We start from the raw sequence: 14,059 nt of genomic DNA on the forward strand, positions 1-14,059 counted from the left end.
ATTCATTTCGTCGATTAACAGCTGAAGGTTTCATGTGAATGGTGCGATGTATTGTGTTGTTGTAAGATTTTAGTAATTTGGGTAGTAAGTCTAACCAGCGATAATTTCCTTGCATACTAAATTCTTTCCACATTTTATTTTTTAGGGTTCTATTAAACCGTTCGATAATCGAGCTTTTTAAAGTGGAATAGGTGCTGTAATGATTAATGTTAAGTTGTTCCATTAATTTTTGAAAATCGCTATTGTAAAACTCTTTCCCATTATCGGTTTGTAAGTTGCTCGGAGTAATATTCTTTTTACTATGCAAAATGTCCTTCATAGCTTGAGTAACCTCTTTCCCAGTTTTGGTTTTGAGTGGTAAGGCCCATGCGTATTTTGAAAAAGCGTTGATAACAGTCAGTATATACTTGTAACCTTTATTGACCGACGCATATGGGATCATTTCAACCAAATCAGCTTGATAAAGATCCAATAGTCCGTGAAGCAGAACGCGGCGTCGCCGATAATGTCGTCTCGCAGGTGCATGTAGTTCGTTAACGAGATCTCGCTTAACACTAACCATTACTCTACAACCCCTTCAATCAACAACTCTACAAGAAAAGGTAGTCCTCCTATCGGTGCATTATTTTTACACTTAATGGTATCTCCGCGTTTGAGTTGGACTCCCTGGAGCGACTTAATAACGATATCGTTAACAAGTAACTGAACATGAGCGGACTTTACAACATCTTTTATCATACCTTCGTAGAAAGAATTGATGTAATCCGTAATTCCACTTTTGTTTGTGATTTTATAAAGTTTTGTTTTTGGATCAACATCTCCATCACCACGTAAAGTTAAAATAAATGTTGATGAAGGTTGTAGAACTTCGGATCTTGCTATGTGGTTCTGTATAACATGGTGGTGAACATGCTTACCAAATTTATCGATAGATGTAGAACCATGTTCACCAAAACGGTTTAAAGGCATATTGGCTTCTGAAGCGTCACAGAAACAGAAAAAAGTTTATATACCCTTAACGAATGACTTGCGCTTCCCGTAATTCCTCTATGAGGGATATAATTTCGTTATGATGAGCAGTATGACCTGCTGCTTCGGAAGCAAGTAGTAAACGCAACCGATCAACTAATTCGTTCACGTCGTCCCAGTATTCGTACTCTTTAATTGCAGCAGGTACTAACAACTTATTTAAGTGACCTGATCCAGTTTTAGGTTTTGGCCAATATCGAGCCCAGTACACATTTGGTCTTTGACCCAAGGAAATTGGTTTGATTATGTTCACAAACTTTTCATTTTCATCATCAGTTATGATACTTTTTGAAGCGTCATAATCTCTTTTATGTACATTCGAACGTTGTAAGATATCTTTGTAATTTCTCGCATCTGGTAAAGTAAATTTACCCGGTTTATTTTTGAATAACAACTCGTATAACCCCGGTGTTCCTGTATACGTAAATTCACCCACCAAAATGTTTTTCCCGTCAAACGTTATTGGTTGATTTGCGATATACAATCCATCGGTAAGTGCACGAACACCGTAAGTTTGATCGAACTCGTTATTTACATCTACTGTTAAACCCGTAACATAGGTACGTGGTAAGGGGTCCAGCTGTCCTAAAGCTTCTCGAATAACTGTCTGTTCCATCATTCCCTCCATATTCTCTTTCATGCGCGCCAACTGCTCCCTAGCGTCCCGCTCGTAGACATCTAAAGATGTGTCTGACTCACGAACAGAAACCTCAGGTGTAGTATCTCGACCCTCGAACACCTCTTCGTCGCTGAGAAATTGCGGACTCCGTGCGAGTTCCGGTGAAACATCCATGCTAGCTCCCGGTTTAATGGGTGTTGACGTAACTCTACGTTTAGGTTTCACTCTAGGAGTTTCCAGTTTAAGTCCTTTAGAAGGTTTCTGCAAGTCAGCCAGTAAGGCTGAGATATCTGGTGACTGCTCCTTTTTCGGGGTAAATAAATCACGTTTTATCCCGAATTTATTGTCGAGCGCTAATAAATTGACAGTTTGTAATTTTTTGGAAATATCTGTCAGAGGTTCTTTCAGTGGAGCGAGTTGAGCTTCGGCAATGGACTGCTTCTGTTTTATATCTCCTTTCAAAGTGCGTATTTTATGTTTAACATCTTCTCGCGCAGCTATTAACTGTTGTGCAACATTACGATTCATAGTTCAACGTGATAGTGTAATGATCGCACAGAGACTGAGCATGCAGTCGTAAAGTCAATGGTTTTACAGTATAATGTACTCATCGAAACCTTTCCGATAGCGTCCGTTATTTTTATCGCAATCTAAATCAATAACTAATATACCGTGCGGTGTATCCCAACAAGTTCGACAAATTCTGACAAAATCATCCCACGTAATGTCCCCTAGCAAATGATCGTTGTAAATATGTTTCAAGTTAGTGAGATCTTGTTTAAATAAAACTAAAAGGTTGCAATTGTCACGTAAAAGCTGCTTGGAAATGGCGCTATAACTTTGAGCGAGTAAAAAAGTATCAACGTTTCTATGACGACCGTATGAAAAATATTCCTTGATAATCTGTTGCTCTGTAGGAGCAATATCATCAAAAATAATAATTGAATATTCTTTCACCTTTGACGGTGGTAGAAATCGTCCGACATCTGAGTATTCATAATAGCCGCAAGAGCGGATAGGTTTAAGTAATTGTCGTAGAAATTCGTATTTGATTTGGTAGAGTGAATTAGAGCACAAATATACATTCAAAAAGCGCAACCCGTTGAGAGCTGTCAATAAAGTTAACATTACGTTTGTTTTTCCGGCACCCGAAGAACCAATTATCAAACCACGTTTACATTCCCCACCAAATAATTCGCTATGTCGTTTAAATTTATTTGCAGCGAAGTCGTTATGAAGATTACAGATTGGTAGTGTTAAAGGTTGGCTAACAAACTTAACGTCTTCAACCATGCTGACGGGTGATACTTGAACGGGAGATTAACAAGAAATGAAGTCGTAGTAGAAAACAATGTTTATTTTATCATAAAATGTAGCATACAAAAAATTTCAGCAGATTATTTATTATCATTGTTTCAAAATAATGGTTTACAACACTTTAACTATATAAACTGTTAACATTGAGTTTGAAAGTTATTTAAAGCGTGCGTAATATTACACAATATTTATTTTACAATAAGACGTGGTATACATAAATTTACAAAATTATTTATTATCATGATTTCAAAAGTATCTGTATGGTTGATGTAGTAGAACCACCAGTGGGTTATTCACATACAGATGTTATGTGATTAAACAAAATAAAGCAGTGTAAGTCACAGTACAATTTACACTACTTAGTATTAAATTAACAATAAGTAGATACGGTAAATATTCAAATAAGTAATTAATAATACATATTAACAAAAGCATGGGAGCGGTAACAATAAGTAGATACGGTAAATATTCAAATAAATAATTAATAATACATATAAACAAAAGCATGGGAGCGGAAAAGGTGAAAAGGAAGCGAACTTGTTGTCATATCATCAATTCGAACGATTTTCAGTATCATACAAGGATGGTGTACAAATTTGAAAAAACCACCTACAACATATTAGTTGCTGAGACATCCCTCCGACAATTCCTCAGTACTTTGATCCTCCTCAAGTTGTGGTTTAAAACAGACTCGAAACAAAGACACACGACAACACATCGCACACCAATATTTTTTATTTAAAATAATAGTCTGCAATCGTTCAGAAGATGCATACTTTATTTTCGAGCGCAATTTCACACGACAATCCAGTTGTAAAACGTTCGTTATACTAATATGGTGTAGGCGGCGTCGACAACGATAGCAAAGGTTGCCCAAATGTGATTCATAAAAAACATACCTTGCTTGATACTGAAGACCCACTCCGAAAGTTGAACTCCAATCAACCGGAGAACCGTGGAACAACTTATGTACGGTGCCTTGCGACATTTTCTTTCCAAAGCGTTCCACGGTGGGGAAGCAAACCTCCCCAAGATTGATTCGATCGCCCTTTCGGGATATTCTACGCCAGAAGCATATGTCCCAGCTGTACATTACGTTTAGTAGTAGAGTCTTTGGTAAAACATCTACTAACCGCAACGTACGGTCTTTACGGGAAATCGTCGAATTAACGCTCTCCATAGCCAACTCCTGCAACGTTAACACTGCAAGAGACAAAAAAACTGAACGAGCTTCAAAAAAAAAACGCTATTAACCGTTGTCAGGCAGCAGCCTGAGAAGGGACTTATACAGGTTAATTTTGGTGTTGTACATGTTAAGGATGTTTGAAGAAGCAGCAAAGCAGACGGTGGGATTCTGGTTTACTGCATTCAACGCGTTCACGAAGTGGCGCTTATGATGTTCCAAAGTCGTCACTTTGGTTTGCAATTGAGGTTTCAAGCCCAAGATGAAAAAATCCTCTTGGGACAAAAGACTGCTTGCCAAGTTGGTTGTTGAATGCAGAAACGCATCAACCCATGGGTCGGGATGTGCGGTATTTACAGCTGGAAGATTTTGCCTCTGCGGGATAGTAGGGATAGGTAAAGGTGGTGGGAACACCACATTTTGTGGTGGGATAGTTGTGATAGTTGGCGGGCTGTCACGGATGTCGATGGTCACCTCTGGTGGAGATGTAACCACCGTTGCAGGTCTGGTTACTGTAGCGAGTGTAGGTACTCTTCGTGTGTTACGGGGAGGTTTGGCTAATGCGTTGCGCAGCAATCTACAGGAGTCTTGTGAAGCAGGAGAAGGGTTTGGGCGGGTAGTTTGTTTCACGCAACCCCTTGACAACAAGTTGACGCGTTTTTTTATACGGCGGGATGTGTACCGTATGGGTCCACTCGAGAAGACAGGCGAAACACATATCCTATCGGAGGGTTGGGATACGTCTTCCGTCGCTGGTACAGACGGTGCCGCAAGCACCTGGTTTTCAGCAGGTGCTTGACTTGTGACATCCGTATGTACAATATCTGGAAGTGGTTGTACCACGTCGGCCTGATTGGTAGCAGGTTCAGGTGGCACAACAACTTCCTGATATGTTCCTTCTTCTCGTATCTCCATACTGATGCGAGTTAAGCCGTAGGACGACAAGGTTGGACTGGTGGTAACAATCGCACCATTGTCGTTCCCTGGCTGTGACCGGAGCTCATTCATTATTTGCTCGTACAGTGGTGGGTCTGTAGTGAAATCCTGCATGGTACGACTCAAGAGGTTTCAGGAGGGCGAAGGGGAGGTGAAGAGGTTTCTTTAAATAAAACTCATCAATATGGATAAAAAAATAACATTTATTTCTTTTCTAACGTACATTTAATACAATGCATTTTAGGTGGTGGTGGTCCATCGAAATGAGTTTCCGCACAATCATTATTATAATGTTCAAGACACGGTAACTTCATTTGTAACATTTTCGATTGCTGGTAGGCGAACGGTAGTTGGGTCCAAATTCTTCGTAATTCCATAGATGGTACTTTATCGAAATAATACTGTGTTGGTAAATATTTTAAATCACGAGCTGGAATGTTCGCAAATGAGGCATCTTGTTCATATTTTTTCATTACGCTGTACACTTTCTTGGCAGATGTAAGTGGCCAACACCCAAACACAGTGAACACTTGTTCCATCGCAACCAGCTCTTAACTATCCCCCATTACGACTTGTCTCTGCTTTATAGTCACCGACTGTCTTTCGCATCCTTGTTTTGCACCCCCTCTTCGACAACTTCTTGTAAGTGGCGTACATTGGAAAGAGCGCACATACTTCTTCGTCGCGAGTGAAAAGCACAGCTCGGTATACCCATCTCAAGTTTATAGATACTACCTTCCAACGCAAATATCGGCGCGGAAATAATATGTCTTAAAAATTTAATTTTTTCAGGTCCTTTAACATACACTTTCTTGACATTCCGACACAGATATTTGACTATGGCGTCGAATTCCATTGGATGGATAAAACCAACTTTCCAGTCGATGCAATGATGATGTGTCATTAACCAGTTTGCAGTATTCCTATATTTAGATGGTAATGAAGCTATACTGCTACTCGGTTGAAAAACGTGGTGGGTTATGCATTTGTTACTATCACATGATGCTAATTCTTTAGGTACGAACTGATCTTCGTTGACCATGAAACCTTGTATATCGAGAATTATGTATTGAGTTTTATTTGAATACATCTTGCTTCCGTACATCAACACGATTATCCATACTATGCAGCCGTAGAAATCTGTCGCACAACTTATACTCTACGACTTTTTTTTTGTTTACGCTGAATATAGAAGTCTCACATTTCGGATGATGAGCTACGGGTGCGATGCGGCTCAGGATCCGATCCAACTACACACTACCAACCCTTCTTTCCCCATACTCAAGTCATTTGTTTGACGATTTTTGTTAGTGGAGAATATTGAAACGCCTTATCATGTAAAACTAAACAGTATGCTGTGGTACCATCAGGAATCGGATTTTTTGTCGTAAATTCTATCCGTATTTCTACCCCACTTTTGTGTAGCGCTTCTGCTTGATATGTACAATCAATTCCAATCAGTGGGTAATTTTCAATAAATTGTTTCGGAGTGAGTAATGGTTCTCCTTCCTTCCCATAGTAGGACTTTTGAAAGCGTGTATACATGTCATATAACACTGCGACACGATTACTATCAAAGTCCACGTTCAGATTATCGTATGGGTAGCGTTCACCGTTTAGGAATACCGTCAAATTGGTGAGTTTTACATTATCAAAGGTTGCCATGTTCGCCAACTGTTTTCCTTTCTTCTTTGTTTGAAACCCAATTATTATAAATCTAGGTGTTTCCAACTGCGGAGCTGTTTTCACAGCCCATGAATGCTTTGTTGTTTGAGGTAAAGAAGGATATTCATGTACTTCCCAACTGCGAAAAGGTATTTGCAGATCAATATTTCGTCCTGCTATTTTTGTTAGAGCTAATTGTTCTCGTAAGCCTACGGCTAGATGGGGCATTCTCCACACAACTTTATCGATTTTTAACTGTAACGGTTCTTCTACCGTATTCACAAGCACATCATTATCATCATTATTACGAATTAACACTAGCTCTTGTCTCACATTCATCACAATTGTTTTAAAATCTTCAGCAAACCCTATTAATGTCTTTAGCGGTACACTCAATCCAAAATTTCCATTTTTATCCATTATTGCATCCGTTACAGGGGATGTTGGGACCACTTGACCTAGCAGATCCTCGCCCATGTTCCAACCTGCGTTCGCCAACTTTATTATATCGTGAGGGGTATACGAAAAGTATCCTTTCATACATGATGTTAACCCCACGTTTCTCACTCCATCTATTTGAACACCATTTATAAGATAGCGAATATCACTGAACATAAACGCTACAGGATTATTTATCAATTTTGCAGTTGCACTAGCATCTTTTGTTGCTTTACCACTCGCATCCAGTTTACGTACGCTCCCTTCCACATACAAAAAACTTTCATGAGGCAATGTGTAATTGTCTATTTCGGGTATGCCTATACGAATTTCATCATTGTTACCGAAGCTAGTAGAACCAAACGGTTGATGGGAATGATATTCGTAACTTACAATCGAGTTATCTACTTTTATTTTCTCCGTGACGTTTAAGGACTCCATTTATAGTAGTTGAAAACCTAAGTTGCTTAAATACTGACGATTGACGCGTGTTAACTGGGTAGTTGATTTTCGCTTACTGTTAGGTTTTACATCCTTTCGTACCGTTTTATACATTACTCTATCACCCAGATTTTCCTGTGCTTTTCTTCGAACGTCGTACACTATACCCATATTAAATACCCTACTACTCACACCGATTTCAAGTGCACTCTCACGGTCACTTCTTCGTCTCTGAAGTTTACCAACTGACCGTCCTGATCAAGTATGCGTACTATTAATGTACTAATCACGTTCGTTGTAACAGGTAAGTAAATCGGTTGTTGCGGAGCTTCTATTATTTTAAAACCAGCCGGTACGTTCGGGAAGAAATGATACAACACGTGCATGGGTTGTCCATTCGTATACGATCCGGAGCTCAAATTACAATAAATTTGTAATGCATTCGTTTTATTTATATTCACGATATGATCCGATTCTGTTATCGTGTTTTTAGGTATAACTTTAGGGTTAAAACCAAGTAAGGAACCGATTGAATTATCGCTAGCAAAATTTATTCGCCGGTTTGTTTTTATCTCAGCACGTTGCGTATTATTATTACCTCTTATGCGTATCTGTGTACCCGGTGTAGTCACGCTGAGAATATTCCTCGCTGTTAATGTTTTTTTAACGTATTCGTTAATATCGTTAATATCGTATGTTCCTAGCGGTATTTCAATATTCTCTGTAAAATTTCCCATATGATCTTCATATTGTAAAATATTGTTTGTTGAATCGATATTAGGTAACGTATTGAACGTTTCGAAATTTAAAAGAGCTAACTCGTATGTACCGAGTTCATTCAAATAAATCGGTGGGTTAAAGTTACAAGACAACTCCGACCCCCTTCCGGTGAGCGTAAATGTATAACTTGTATGTATTGTATCTTGTTCCATTGTTGTTCTCAAGACTAATCTTACACGGATACTTCCTTGGTATTTAAACTATCTAAGAAATGCAGACACAATTGTCCACAATTTGTTTGATCTTCTTTTTGATATCGTCGATAATTATACCTCACAATATTTCTCCCCCCATCCGATATAAAATACTTCTCCACTTCAATCGGTGGTCGTAAATCTCCATAACTGTCAAAGTAGTTAACATTTACACCATCCTTGTTGTAAGCTGTCCAGTGAGTACCGGGACCCGTACGATTATCAAGATTTATTATCCCACTCTCTCGTTTTCGGATTTTCTTCGGTAAATTGTTTCTCATGTACACCCCACGAAAGTTTAACAGATCAAGCGCTCGTGCATATCGCCTTAACTCTACATCCGTTAAAGAATGTTGGGGTATTTTTATTAGTTTTTTGCTACAGTTTTATAACCACAACCCTTTTTATATGGATTAATAAACATTCCTGTACCAATTTTGTTCGCCCTCTTGGGGCGTTTTAGTCGCTTTGATTTTCGTGATACCGTTTTCATGACTAGTCCGCAACCTTGCTTATATGGTTTAATATACAAACCGCTGCCGATCGCTTTTGGTTCCATAGCCCGATTGTGACGTTGGGCTTCTTGTAACTGCTCCCTTGCTATTTTTGCTTCGTTTACGGTTTTTGCAATAGCTGCTGCACCTCCGCCTAAAGAACCGAGAGCACCCAAAGCTGCAAGTATTAAGGGTAAAAAACCTCCCGTCTTGGGAATCTTGATTATTTTTCCGCGCGGTTTAAGTATTCTACCTTGATAAGGTTTCAACAGATTGTAACCCACTTGTACATCTCCCTTTGTATTCGTACTGTTGGTCTGTGCAATCGCTCGCCGCACTAAGTTCATTGCCTGCGTAAACGACAACTTACCGCCACGTTTCAACTTCTGACGAGTTGTCCCTCTACGTCTTAGGGCACGAATTTGCATTCCCATACCCATTATTGTTTTTCCTTTCATTATCGTTGACACTAACGCCGACGATAGTCGCTCTCCTAAGCTTGCGTCTTTACTTCTCAACCGCTCTTTCGCCGTCTTATACAACTCTTTATCGGCTATGTGTCGCTCAGCTAAATTCGATGTCGCTGCGTAGGCAATATCATGCGTTTTACAGGCGTCGTCTAATTTATTCACTCCCCGATCTCCACGAACTAATCTCTTTACCAATTTGGTTCCCGGACCGCAATAATTATAACCTGGCAAATGTAGTTCTATCGGAAGCTTATTGATTAATGTATTCACAATACCTCGACCAGACCGTTTGCTTGATCGATGCATACTGTTTCACTGTCCTAACATTCATACCATTATATTTAATAGCTTTCGCACATTATTCGGTGAATATTGGATGGTTAATAATACGCTCACATTTGAAAAAAAATTTTATTTATTTTAAGTCATTACATATTTAAATCTTTCATGAAAAATCTTATTTCTAAATTCGCTGCTTAAGTACAGGTGTAACATATCATTTACATAACTTATTCTATTCTTAAATCTAAGACGATCTAAATACATTTCCTCCCAATTACACTTTCGTGATTGTCTATACGCATAAGTCCATGCATACATTCTATGCATCTCATTTTTACTCTCATCAATCCGCACCTTACCCATGTCTTTATTGATTGTGAAATAATTTAAACAAATCTACATCCAACAAGATTTTATCGAAATTGTACAACATCACTTCCTTACTTATACATATTTGTTCAGAACACGATTCATTGAGCATCGTTAACATATTACGTTTCACATCTCCATCCATTGCAGCTAACGCGTTTATAACACTATCATAATATGCTTTGTAATTCACAGTTCTCAATAATTTCAGTCGAGTTGCTACTAAATCTGCTACGTTCCAAAGCTCATGCAACGATTCATATGCAATATATACATATTCTCCACCCCTCTCCAACTTTAAAATCTTGCAAACGTTTTCCATCCAATCGCACGATATACTGACACCACACAACACTATCTGCGACGGAGACTGATTAGCAAAACTGTTTGTGATTGTTGACTTATACATAATAATGTTGTGCCAATCGTTTTCCGTTAATGTTAAACATTGACCTTTTCCCATTAACCTTACCACTGGTTCAAAATGTAAGTCAGCACTTAATCCTATTGCCACACATTTCGTGCGGCTCTTATTTAGTGCATACACTGTTTCCGAAAATAGAGGACCTCTACTTGCTCTTACTGTACTGTCCGACATGTTGGTTAAGCTCTCCATGTTATCTATTCTCGAAACTACTTCATTATTACCGTTAACACTTTGCGTCATAATAAAAGGGCTTAAGTCTGCAAACGAATCTTTTCCATCAGCGACCGCTTGCATATTGTTACCACACTCTATAACTGTATTAAACTTTTCTTGTTTTAACACCTCTTCAGATGCCACGGGTGTCAACGAGGGTTTTATCACCTTTGGACTTATGCTCGCTTTTTTGGACACCGCCTGTTGAACCTCGAGACTTCTCTTCGGTGCTTTTGTATATTGTTGTCTGGAACCCACTAAGTATATATAACATTAATACTTCTGCTGTAAGACAAGTGTTTATGGACTTACTTGTTCTGCGTTGTTATGTCACCACTACGTCGGATGATTTCAATGAAACTAATCTTTTATGAACCTGACTTGCTATTTATGCACATCATTTTAGGTGGGGACGTCACGGTCACAATTAAGGTTGACTTCAAGTTCTCCGTTGAGGTCAAAGTAAAGGTCATTGTTCAGGTCAAGGTTACTGATCAATGTCATAGTCACTCAACGTGATCTTGACCTGAGGTGAGCTCAAAGTAAATCCAACCCGGTCATGCTCCACTCCTCCGGGAGCACCCGAGAAGAGTCATCACTCGACTTGAGTACACCAAAAAAAAAAACATCATGAACTGCTAACTCGGGGGCGTCGAGTTGACACCATAAATAATACGTTAAAAAGATATGCAATTGTTTATCATTTATTAAAGACGAGTTCAATAAATTAAATGAAATTTAATTCGGTTGTTTTTCTTTTCCATTTTATATATTAGGATTAGGAATGTGATACATTTAAATTGAATAAAAAAAAGTCAGTACAATAAAAATTTATTTATTTAAATTTTAAATTTTAACACTAATCTAAATCCATTTTTAAAAATTTTAAAATTAACTTAACATTTTCAATTGCACAACTGCTTTTCGATTTATAATGATATGCGCAAGAATTTTGACTCAACGAAAGCAAAGGGCAATATATATTATCTTGTAAATTAATAATCACTGGCTTTACCGATGATAATAGGTCTCTCAATACCTTTTCTTTTTGAGATCCCTTTACAAACACCACCTCCACTCCGCATGTATGCTGTTCCAGAATGTCTTTCAGTTGATTATAGGGCACATATCCATTCTCGTAATGCAAATGGTGTAAGTTATTCTCCTCCCAACGCACTTGTCGACATTCTCGCTTATTGAGTCTTTCATAACTTATATCAGGTTGAAATATGAAATGGGAAATCGACTCACCATCACCGATAGCCAATTCTTTAACTCGAAATCCCGAAGATAAAGTAAACCCTTGCATATCGATGACTTTAATTGGATTTCTCGATGCCATTATATTTAAGCGATGTAAACTGCTTAAAATAGGAGCTACAAGTTCCTCAATTTCTTTATGTTCACAACACTCTTACTTCAATACTGTTGAACACGATTTTCTATCTGCTATTTAAAGCATACCTCCTCCGAAGTGGGGTTTTCAATGAACTCATGTCGTGTAACCTTCATTTCAGGTCACGTACAAGGTCAATGTCATGGTCACAATTAAGGTTGACTTCAAGGTCTCCGTTGAGGTCAAAGTAAAGGTCATTGTTCAGGTCAAGGTTACTGATCAAGGTCATGGTCACTAAACGTGATCTTGACCTGAGGTGAGCTCAAAGTAAAGGTCATTGTTTAGGTCTAGGTTACTGGTCAACGACCCCCTTTGCAATAGCCGATTCTGGAACCTCCTCCCAGAACCTCAGGGCAAGGTCAAGGTCATGGTCACTCAACGTGACCTTGGCCTTGACCTTGACCTGAGGTTCTGAGAGGAGGTTCTAGAATCGGCTTTTATCTACTACTAGTGTGAATGCATCATGAAGTGGTGCATTTTATATTGAGCTAGTATGTTTAAATTGTATACAGAAAGTAACAATAAAGATATTATATAATTAAAGTTAAATCAGTACTAATTAAAGTACTAATTTATAAATGAGAGATAAACAAAAAAACTGACAAAAATGGACAGAATGCAATATTAAGTACAATAATCATAAAACATCAATAAAACATTAAAATTTACAAAGTTTTCAATATCTTTGGATACTATTACCTACCTATTGGCTTTGACTATTATTTGACATAGTTTAAAGGAAAAATCGGCAAAAATGTCATTTTTGCATGGCTTTTAAAAGATCCTGCAACGGGCATATTATTATTATGTATACCAAGAATTTCATATAACTAGCAATATATGAATGTAGTAGTTACGAAATTACTATCAAGTCTATTAAAGCACCAATGTCAGACATATTAAAAGAAGAAAATGATCATGTATTTTTTGTTTCGATTTTTCCAACGTATACGACATGAGTAAAAGAAAAATTGGATACTAAAAAAGAAATTTTCAAAACACCTACAGTAGAATATTACCAAGAACCTCACAAGTAATTGAGTATCAAGCGAATAATATGATCAATGGACTCGCTTATGTACCACCTGAAACGTGTCAAGTGGGACCGAATTTAATTACGTTATCTTTCATACTTGATACCTGATACAAACAAATAAAAATTTAATGAAAACAAATGTGAGACCAGTGTTTAAGTTAGAAGAGCAATGGAATATTGGAGAAAAAGAAACCGAAGAAAGAAAAACAAAAATGGAAGAATAAACACCATTATAAAAAAAATAATAATGACGAAAATCTTAACATCGAAGAAAGAGCATCCCTCAAAGCACTCTAGCCTAAACATGAGAGGCGAAAAACCTGTTTATATTAAAATGTATAGACAGCCGATAGAAATGAAAGAAGAAATAAAAAACAATAAACCAAGACATTATTCAGGAGTCGATATCGTCATGGTCAGCACCGGTACATATAGTTACAACGGAGAAGGATGGAAGATTGAAAAAACGAATGGTAGTAGATTATAGATAACTGAATAAAAACATGAGCCAATATTTTTTGTCTATTGACCTTGCAAGCGGATATCACCAAGTCGAAATAAATGAAAAAGATATTTCCAAAATAGCATTTTCAACAGGGCAAGAACATTTTGAATTTAAAAGAATGCCATTTGGCTTGAAAAATGCACCTGCTACATTCCAGAGACTTATGGATAACATTCTCAAAGGATTATTACAGGAGGACACCAGCATGGTTTATCTAGACGACATAATTGTATTCTCAACATCGTTGGAAGAGCATATGCAGAAA

The 14,059-nt window shown here is 37.9% G+C and overlaps 1 long non-coding RNA gene across 1 annotated transcript in view; it reads left to right on the top strand.

Moving 5' to 3' along the window:
* Nucleotides 1-14,059, top strand: part of LOC139429122 (uncharacterized) — a 228,155-nt gene that overhangs the window by 51,559 nt on the left and 162,537 nt on the right. The gene's annotated exons all lie outside the window — the stretch shown is intronic.

The sequence above is a fragment of the Onthophagus taurus genome, chromosome 2 (genome assembly GCF_036711975.1).
Source record: "Onthophagus taurus isolate NC chromosome 2, IU_Otau_3.0, whole genome shotgun sequence".
NCBI lineage: Eukaryota > Metazoa > Arthropoda > Insecta > Coleoptera > Scarabaeidae > Onthophagus > Onthophagus taurus.